Source organism: Papio anubis, chromosome 2, assembly GCF_008728515.1.
Source record: "Papio anubis isolate 15944 chromosome 2, Panubis1.0, whole genome shotgun sequence".
Taxonomy (NCBI): domain Eukaryota; kingdom Metazoa; phylum Chordata; class Mammalia; order Primates; family Cercopithecidae; genus Papio; species Papio anubis.
In genome coordinates this window covers 54,911,370-54,922,591 of record NC_044977.1, presented here as the reverse complement: position 1 = coordinate 54,922,591, position 11,222 = coordinate 54,911,370, and positions in this window count along the sequence as shown.

Sequence of the window (11,222 nt, the reverse complement as noted above, 5' to 3'; positions counted from 1 at the left end):
TCAACTCAAGTCACACAGTTAAACACCTCCTCCTAAAGTGAAGAGCCCCCGTAAGTCTTCAGTTGACCCCTCTGTCTAGTTCCCTTGGGCTGCTGTCACAAAGTATCTTAGATTGGGTCATTAATAAACAACAGAAGTTTACTGCTCACTGTTCTGGAGGCTGGGAAGTCCCAGATCGAGGCTTCAGTAGATTCAGTGTCTGGTGAGGGTCATGCTTCTGGATGGCGCCTTTTATGTGTCCTCAAGTGGCAGAAGGGGTGGCAAGGTGGCTCCCTTCAGCCACTTTGCTAAGGGCCCTAATTCCATTCCCAAGGCCCCTGCCCTCATGGCTTAATCACTCCCCCAAAGGCCTTACTTCTTAATACTATCACCTTGGGTCTTAGGGTCTAACATGAATTCTGGAGGGCCACCAACATTCAGACCATAGCACCCCCTCTACTTATATGAGCACAAATGTCAAAATTAACATGAACTCTGATGTGCTCCACTGAATATGGGGACTTTAACATGACACCCTCAACATATAAAATCAGTATTTTTCCAAATTGCATCATTCCAGAGGACAGAATCTGAACAGTTTTTTTTGTTTGCTTGTTTGTTTGTTTTGAGACAGTCACTTGTTTGTTGTGAGACAGTCTCACTCTGTCACTCAGACTGGAGTGCAGTGGCACAATCACAGCTCATTACAACATCTGCTTCCTGGGTTCAAACGATTCTTATGTTTCAGCTTCCCGAGTAGCTGGGAATACAAGTGTGCGCCACCACACCTGGCTAATTTTTGTATTTTTAGTAGAGATGGGGGTTTCATCGTGTTGGCTAGGCTGGTCTGGACCTTCTGACCTCAGGTGATCTGCCCGCCTTGGCCTCCCAAAGTGCTGGGATTACAGGCGTGAGCCACTGTGCCCGGCCTGAATCAGTTGTTTAACCAGCAGGTTTCAAACAATGAAACTGAGTTGCTCAGCAATAAATTAGGACACCCCAAGAAGTCCTGGGTAAACACTGTCGTGGGAAATGGAAGATGGGTCTTTCCTCAGAGCAAAAGGCGTAAGACCGGACTAAATATATTGTATGGTTCTTTCTGTGGCTTCATTATTTTATTTTATTTTATTTTATTTTTATTTATTTATTTATTTATTTTGAGATGGAGTCTCGCTCTGTCACCCAGGCTGGAGTGCAGTGGCCAGATCTCAGCTCACTGCAAGCTCCGCCTCCCGGGTTTACGCCATTCTCCTGCCTCAGCCTCCCGAGTAGCTGGGACTACAGGCGCCCGCCATCTCACTCGGCTAGTTTTTTGTATTTTTTAGTAGAGGCGGGGTTTCACCAGGTTAGCCAGGATGGTCTCGATCTCCTGACCTTGTGATCCGCCCGTCTCGGCCTCCCAAAGTATTTTATTTTTTAAGATGGAGTCTCGCTGTCACCCAGGCTGGAGTGCAGTGGTGTGATCTCAGCTCACTACAACCTCCATCTCCTGAGTTCAAGCAATTCTCCTGCCTCAGCCTCCCAAATAGCTGGAATTACAGGTGTCTACCACGATGCCTGGCTAATTTTTTGTATTTTTAGTAGAGACAGCATTTCACCGTGTTGGCCAGGCTGGTCTCGAACTCCTGACCTCAGGTGATTTGCCTGCCTTGGCCTCACAAAGTGCTGGGATTATAGGTATGAGCCACCACACCTGGCCTGCCTTCATGATTTTAAAATCGATTACCAAGAAGGTTTGAAAATAAAAATCAAAAGCTGACCATGATTTTCATGGGGGAGGAGAAAGCAGCTCCTGAACCAAAGATCACTGTCTACACCAGCAGAGCAAATCCCATAGGAATGGTACTGCAAGGTCATGTGTGTCACTCTTCAAGGAACTGCCACACTGTTTCCAAAGTGGCTGCACCACTTTACATTCCCACCAGCAGTGTAGAAGCATTCTAATTTCTCCACATGCTCATCAAAGTTTGTTGTCTGTCCTTTTGATTCTAGTCATCCTGGTTGGGGTAAAGTGGAGTCTCCTTTTCTTTTAAGCAACACCTGGGGCTGATTTGCCTGGATGCCATCTCTTTTTTTTTTTTTTTTTGAGTCTTGCTCTATCTCCCAGGCTGGAGTACAGTGGCACGATCTCCACTCACTGCAAGCTCCGCCTCCCGGGTTCACACCATTCTCCTGCCTCAGCCTCCCAAGTAGCCGCGACTACAGGCGCCCACCACCACGCCCAGCTAATTTTTTTGTATTTTTAGTGGAGATGGGGTTTCACCGTGTTAGCCAGGATGGTCTCGATCTCATGACCTCATGATCCGCCAGCCTCAGCCTCCCAAAGTGCTGGGATTACAGGCATGAGCCACTGCGTCCGGTCACCTGGATACCATCTCTTGCTGCAGCCTTCATGCCTAGTGAAGATTTGATTTAAAAGGCCTGGTGCAGTGGCTCATGCCTGAATCCCAGCACTTTGGGAGGCCAAGGCGGGCGGATTACCTGAGGTTGGAAGTTCGAGACCAGCCTGACCAACATGGAGAAACGCTGTCTCTACTAAAAATACAAAATTAGTCGGATGTGGTGGTGCATGCCTGTAATTCCAGCTACTCGAGAAGCTGAGGCAGGAGAATCGCTTGAGCCTGGGAGGTGAATGTTACAGTGAGCCAAGATCGCACAACTGCACTCCAGCCTGGACAACAAGAGCGAAACTCCATCTCAAAAAAAAAAAATCGGAGTGACTCAGCGCCTTCTCTGAATTGTCCCTCCAGTCAGCTGTTTGCTGCTAGTCTCCTGAGGAGTTGTCGAGTCACACAATACAAGAGGGATGCCCCTTCCAGGAGCTGCGGATTGAGAAAGTGTGGTGAAGCAGGTTAAGATAGAAGGGGAAGGCTGGGCGCAGTGGCTCACGCCTGTAATTTCAACACTTTGGTAGGCCAAGGAGGGCGGATCCCTTGAGGTAAGGAGTTTGAGACCAGCCGGGTTAACATGGTGAAACCCCATCTCTACTCAAGATACAAAAATTAACCGGGCATGGTGGTGCATGCCTGTAGTCACAGCTACACAGGAAGCTGAGGCAGGAGAATCGCTTGAACCCAAGAGGTGGAGGTTGCAGTGAGCCAAGATCGTGCCACTGTGCTCCAGCCTAGGCAACAGACAGAGACTCTGTCTCAAAAAAAAAAAACAAAATAAAATAAATAATAACAATAATAATAAAAAGATAGAAGGGGAAGTCAGGTGTGGCAAGCAAACAGGTAGACTTGGGCTGTGGGACCCTCGGAAGGGATGTGGGGCCAAGCTCTTGGAGGGCCTGAGGAATCAGCCCAATGAGCTCTGGCTTTCAGTAGCTGCTCCTGTGTGTAGCACAGCAGGCTGGAATAGAGTGAAGGGAGCCTGGGATAAGGAAATACATGAGGAGTCAAGAAGCAGTGATGCTGGCTGGGCACAGTGGCTCACACCTGTAATCCTGGCACTTTGGGAGACTGAGCAGGTGGATCACTTTGAGTTCAGGAGTTCAAAACCAGCCTGGGCAACATGGTGAAACATTGTCTCTACAAAAAATTAGCTGGGCATAGTGGTTCACACCTATAGTCCTAGCTACCTGTGAGGCCGAGGTGGGAGGATAATTTGAAGCTGGTCAGTGGAGGTTGCAGTGAGCCGAGATTGCACCACTGCACTCCAGCCTGGGTGACAGCTCAAGACTGTATCTTCAAAAAAAAAAAAAAAAAAAAGGCCGGATACAGTGGCTCATACCTGTAATCCCAGCACTCTGGGAGTCCGAGACAGGCAGATCATAAGGTCAGGAGATCGAGACCTTATGGCTAACACGGTGAAACCCCGTCTGTACTAAAAATACAAAAAAACTTAGCCGGGCGTGGTGGCAGGCGCCTGTAGTCCCAGCTACTTGGGAGGCTGAGGCAGGAGAATGGCGTGAACCTGGGAGATGGAGCTTGCAGTGAGCCGAGATCATGCCACTGTGCTCCAGCCTGGGTGACAGAGCAAGACTCCATCTCAAAAAAAAAAAAAAAAAAGCATTTTTCTAAACTCAAATGTCTACATAAATCATAATGAGAGTTAGACAATACTGGCCAGGCGTGGTGGTTCACACCTGTAATCCCAGCACTTTAGGAGGCCAAGGAAGGCAGATCACTTGAGGTCAGGAGATTGAGACCATCCTGGCTAACACAGTGAAACCCCGTCTCTACTAAAATTACAAAATGTTAGCCAGGTGTGGTGGCACATACCTGTAATCCCAGCTACTCGGGAGGCTGAGGCAGGAGAATGGCATGAATCTGGAAGGCAGAGCTTGCAGTGAGCCTAGATCGTGTCACTGCCCTCTCTGGGGACAGAGTGAAACTCTGTCTCGAAAAAAGAAAAAAAAAACACAAAAGTTAGACAATACTTACTAACAAAAGATTAAAATTGTGCAAATGAAAAACTGTGAGATGCCACACAAAAGATGGAGAGCAATCTGTAGCTTTAGTTATGTACATTAGAAAATAAGAAAAGATGAAAATGAAGCAAATACCCAACATAAGTTAGAAAAAATGAGAATAAACCCAAAGAACATGAATGGAAGGAAAAACAGGTAAACGAATGAAACAGAAAAAAAGGATAATGATAGAGAGAAGTAACAGAGCTAACAGTTGGTTATTTGAGAAAAGTATCATATACAAATTTTCAATGAGACTAAGAAAAAACACAAAAACTCATATTTGAAATTAATAGACATAACTATAGAGGTAGAAGTTACTTTAAAAGATAATAAGTGCACATTGTGAAAAACTGATGCTAATATATTTGAAAATGTGTACCAAGTAGACAATACCCTAAAAATATAACAGTAAGAAATCAATTTTTGAAGAAATGGAAATTCTAAGTAGCTCAATAGCTACTATATAAGTTTTTTTCTTTTGAGACGGAGTCTTGCTCTGTCGCCCAGGCTGGAGTGCAGTGGGGCAATCTCGGCTCACTGCAAGCTCCTCCAACTGGGTTCACGCCATTCTCCTTCCTCAGCCTCCCAAGTAGCTGGGACTACAGGCGCCCACCACCATGCCCAGCTAATTTCTTTTTGTATTTTTGGTAGAGATGGGGTTTCACCATGTTAGCCAGGATGGTCTTGATCTCCTGACCTCATGATCTGCCCGCCTTGGCCTCCCAATTTAATCATTAGTTAATCATTTGTGTGTCTCTGACACACAAACACACACACGCACACACACCCCAATGGTGTTGACTAAATACCAAAGTCATTCTAATTTTTAAGAAATACCCCCATACAATTGACATAAGGGGCTACTTTCCAGTAAATTCTATGAGAACACTATGATCTTAATATCAAAACCAAACAAATATTAAGTATACTAAAAATTATATGTTTGGAGCAAGCCCCCAGAATCTGGCCATAAAATGGCCCCAAGACTGGCCATAAACAAAATCTCTGCAGCACTGTGACATGTTCATGATGGCCATAACATCCAAGGTGGAAGGTGTGGGTTTACGGGAATGAGGGCAAGGAACACCTGGCCTGCCCAGGGTAGAAAACCGCTTAAAGGCATTCTTAAGCCACAAACAATAGCATGAGCGATCCGCGCCTTGAGGACATGCTCCTGCTGCAGTTAACTAGCCCAACTTATTCTTTTAATTCAGCCCATCCCTTCATTTCCCATAAGGGATACTTTTAGTTAATTTAATATCTATAGAAACAATGCTAATGACTGGTGTGCTATTAATAAATATGTGGGTAAATCTCTGTTCAGGGCTCTCAGCTCTGAAGGCTGTGAGACCCCTGATTTCCCACTTCACACCTCTATATTTCTGTGTGTATGTCTTTAATTCCTCTAGCGCTGCTGGGTTAGGGGCTCCCCAACCAAGCTGGTCTCGGCAATTATAAGCCAGTCTTACTCAGGAGCATTGATATAAACAATCCTAAGGAATAGCAAACATTGACCATGCCTCCAAACTGACAAATTAATACAAACAAAACAATTAGTGTACAGCTCAAATGCTAAAACAGACCTACTATTTAAAAGTACTGAGTATACACAGAGCCATGGGAGTGGCTGTTGGAGAAATCTTCATGAAGGAAGGAAGGAAGGTTGAAACAGTTTTAAAATCCTAGGTTTCTCTCTCTCTCTTTTTTTGTCTTGGAGAATAGGTACAAACAGGAATAAAAAACAGGAAGCTTAGTATGGGGGGGCAGTAGATAAACCTGCTTGGATGGATTGGTGGGTGCACTGGGGAGAACAGTAATAAATAGGGTTGGGGAGGAAATTGGAGATAAATGCATGATCACAAACAAGAATGATTTGCTAGTGGGGTGCGGTGGCTCATGCCTGTAATTCCAGTACTTTGGGAGGCCTAGGCAGGCAGATCACCTGAGGTCCAGAGACCAGCCTGGCCAACATGGCGAAACCGTGTCCCTACTAAAAATATAAAAATTAAGCCCAGCACTTTGGGAGCCAAGGCAGATGGATCACAAGGTCAAGAGATTGAGACCATCCTGGCCAACATTGTGAAACCCCATTTCTACTAAAAACACAAAATTTAGCTGGATGTGGTGGCATGCACTTTTAGACCCAGCTACTCAGAAGGCTGAGGCAGGAGAATCGCTTGAACCCGGGAGGCAGAGGTTGCAGTGAGCCGACATCATGCCACTGCACTCCAGCCTGGCGACAGAGCAAGACTCCATCTCAAAAACAAACAAACAAAAACAAACAAACAAAAAAGAAGGCCGGGCGCGGTGGCTCACGCCTGTAATCCCAGCACTTTGGAAGGCAGAGGAGGGCAGATCACAAAGTCAGGAGATCGAGACCATCCTGGCTAACAGGGTGAAACCCCATCTCTACTAAAAATACAAAAAATTAGCCGGGCGTGGTAGTGGGCGCCTGTAGTCCCAGCTACTCGGGAGGCTGAGGCAGGAGAATGGCATGAACCCGGGAGGTGGAGCTTGCAGTGAGCTGAGATCGCGCCACTGCACTCCAGCCTGGGAGACAGAGTGAGACTCTGTCTCAAAAAAAAAAGAAAGAAAGAAAGAAAAGAAGAAAACAAACAAAAACAAAAATTAGCTGGGTGTATTGGGGTACACCTATAATCCCAGCTACTTGGGAGGCTGAGGCAGGATAATCACTTGAACCTGGGAGGCGGAGGTTGCGGTGAGCTGAGATCGGGCCACTACACTCCAACCTGGGTGACAGAGAGACACTCTGTATCAAAAGAAAAAAAAAAAAAAAAAGAAAAAGAAAAAGAAAAAAAATGATTTGCCGAACACCTAGTATGTAACTGGGAACAGTGAAGTTATGGAATTGATCGTCAGCTCAGTAGAGGGCACTCAAATACATTAATGGAGGGACAGACTGATTGGCAGGTGGATAAACGGATACATTTGATAGGAAACAAGTAAAACTGGTTGTTGAGAAAACACATTTGAAAGTTTCATTTGCCATAAATTGAATTGCTTTTCAAAAGCTGCACTTGGTGACACTGAAAATCAGGAAACCAGGCTAGACAGAGAGTTCCCACGTGAAAACCCAATGTAAAACATCTGTTACCTACTTCCATGGCATCATAGGAAGTCAGAAGCAGAGCTCTTTTGTGATGTTTAAAAGCTGCACGATATCCAGTGCACTATGATTTGTGTATCTGTTTGCCTAATGATGGAAATTTGGTTTGTCCCTACTTTCTTTTTTCTTTTTTCTTTTTTTCCTGTTTTTTTTTTTTTTTTTTTTGCAACGGAGTCTTGCTCTGTCACCTGGGTTGGAGTGCAGTGGTGCGATCTCGGCTTACTGAAAGCTCCGCCTCCCGGGTTCATGCCATTCTCCTGCCTCAGCCTCCCGAGTAGCTGGGACTACAGGCGCCCACCACCACGCCAGGCTAATTTTTTGTATTTTTAGTAGAGACAGGGTTTTGCTGTGGTCTCGATCTCCTGACCTCGTGATCCGGCCGCCTCGGCCTCCCAAAGTGCTGGGATTACAGGCCTGAGCCACCGAACCTGGCCCAAAATATTTTTTTCTTATGCTACAGAACTGTTAACTTTTGTTATGGCAATGATCCAAAACAAGTCACACAGCTTCCTTTAGCAGGATCTACTCGCCATATCTTTATTTAATTAGTTTGCTGGAATGGCCACAACAAACTACCACAGACTGGATGGCTTAAATAATAGACATTTATTTTCTCATGCCGTTCTGGAGACCAGAGCCCAACATCAAGGTGTTGGCAGGTTTAGTCTCTTCCGAGGCCTCTCTCTGGCTACCAGCTGATCACATTTTCACTGTGTCCTCACTGTAGTCTTCCTACTGTGTGTGTGTATCCCTGGTGTCTCTCTGGGTGTTCAGATTTCTTCTTATAAGGACACCAGTGGAATTGGATCAGAGACTCTAACAACTTTATTTTAACTTAAAGGCCCTGCCTCCAAATAGAGTCTAAATTCTGAGGTACTGGAAATTAGGACTTCACCATATGAATTTTTGGGAGTTAAAATATAGCCTATAACAGTAAGTGAGCGCACGTATTCATTTTGTAACACTTCATTGTAATAGTAATTGTAATATCTTAAAACATAAAATAGATTTTACTGCTTCACACTATGATAATTATTTCAGAAAGTTTTAGGATTCTTGTGTCAGCTCTATAAAATTTCAGTCTTCTCCCTTACTCCCAGAGGTAGTTTATCATACATTTGTCTTGCATTTAAGAGCAGGCCTCTTTTCCTCATATTGTCAGATATTCATGTCTCTTTAAAATTCTATGTAAGTTTAATGTAAATAGGTATCCTGATGTGTACTCAAAAATTTTATCTAAAAATATTTAATTTTCATTTGTATTATAGATATTACATTACCTATCTAAGCGAGCAATAGTCATTTCTTTATTATTTTAATAACTTTCTGACTTTTAGCATGATTTCAAGTATATTAATATGTTGGCAAAAGGAGATATCACAGCCATACAAATACAGATAGGCATTTTCAGTCTAGGCTTACTAAGTGTCTCTGTTTATATTTTGATAAGTGTCTTGGTTTTAACTCATTCGAATCTGAGGGTTTATCTATATTCAGCTTTTAGGGAATTTGAGAATGGCTTATTAACTTCCTGAACTTACTTAAATATGTAAATATCAGAGCTGAGATAATGAAAATAATTTCATTAATCAAGCATTAGATTAGCAAATGTTATCACATGCCAACACTGATGTGCTATTTATAATATAATGAAATATTAGAATATATTTTACAAAAACATAACAAATAATACATCAAATATGAATAAAAGCCTAGTATAAAACATCTTTCAATATGTATATCATATTTATAATGAAATAAAAATACAAAATAGAACATTCATTTACACTGATTGTTAAAAATTGGAACAATAATTTTAGTTAATATATATAAATTAAAATATTTTAATTCATTGGACTGTAGTTTTTCTTCCATTTACAAGTCAGAGTGAAATAATCATAAAATGATATGAAGTCACCCCAGTTAATGGCCCAATACAAAAGCATGCCACAAAGATTCCACAACTAGATCCTTTCCCATGCACGTTAAATCTGCTGACATTTGCCATCTTTATCAAGAAATTAAATGCAGGCTGTGCAGCATATATTATACCTGGAAAAGACACTGTCTTATGCCATGCACATATGACAATTAAATGTATATGATGAATTACACAGTAAACTGAATGTGTAAAATACTAGTTTCATCTCATGGCACTTTGAAGAAGAGGGAAGAAAGGATGTCAACCTTAAGCAACATGATATAAAATTCCATCACAAGGGCATTCTAATATGATGCTATCGAAAAAATTTGCTTTTAGGCAGGGTGTGGTGGCTCACGCCTGTAATCCCAGCACTTTGGGAGGCCAAGGCGGGCGGATCATGAGGTCAGGAGATCAAGACCATCCTGGCTAACATGGTGAAACCCCATCTCTACTAAAAATACAAAAAATTAGCCAGACATGGTGGCGGGCGCCTGTAGTCCCAGCTACTTGGGAATCTGAGGCAGAATGGCGTGAACCTGGGAGACAGAGCTTGCAGTGAGCCGAGATCGTGCCATTGCACTCCGGCCTGGGTGACAGAGCGAGACCCTGTTTCACAAAATAAATAAATAGATAGATAGATAGATAGATAGATAGATAGATAGATAGACGTAGATATATAGCAGAATTCCAAGTTGATCCTAGATTTTAGTCTGACCTCTGGAGTCAATCACATTAGTGAGTTCTTGGACATTGAATTTGTTTTTTACTTTCTTGTAGCTTTCTTTTTTTTTTTTTTTTTTTGAGACGGAGTCTCGCTCTGTCACCCAGGCTGGAGTGGAGTGCAGTGGCACAATCTCAGCTCACTGCAAGCTCCGCTTCCCAGGTTCACGCCATTCTCCTGCCTCAGCCTCCCGATTAGCTAGGACTGCAGGCGCCCACCACCACACCCAGCTAATTTTTTGTATTTTTAGTAGAGACGGGGTTTCACCGTGTTAGCCAGGATGGTCTTGATCTCCTGACCTTGTGATCCGCTTGCCTCGGCCTCCCAAAGTGCTGGGATTACAGGCATGAGCCACCGTGCCTGGCACTTGCTTGTAGCTTTCTACAGAACAAATCGCACAGCTTGGTACTGAGCTCTTCATTTTATAACCTCCATGCAGGCCACTAGACGTTCATGTTTATTGTTTTCAGGCAGTATTATATATTTTCTAACATTTTCTATTTTAATAAAAACTTTTTGTGACCAGGCATGTGGTGACTCATGCCTGCACTCCCAGCACTTTGGGAGGCCACGGCAGGAGATCACTTGAGGCCAGGAGTTCAAGAACAGTCTGGGCAATATAATGGGACCCCTTCTCTACCAAAAAAAAAAAAAAGTTGGACATTGTGGTGCATGCCTGTGTTTCCAACTACACAGGAGGCTGCGGTGGGAGGATCACTTGAGCCCAGGAGGTCAAGGCTGCAGTGAGCCATGATCGTGTCACTGCACTCCAGCCTGGATGACAGAGTGAGACCCTTTCTCCAAACAAAAAACAAAAAATTTTTTTTGTTACTTCTAAGGAAATGTATTTATTTCTTTTCATATATGTAGCTTTACTCCTAGATAGAAGTAAAGCCCTGAACTCGGAAAAGGAGATGGAAAAAGCCCTGAACTCAGAGTTAGATGACCTAGGATCTAGCTTGTCAACTCACTTTGTCAACTCACTTTGGGAAAATTACTTGAACCATTGGGGTCTACATAAGTATTAAGATCCTGTCTAAGTCCAGGCACAGTTGTT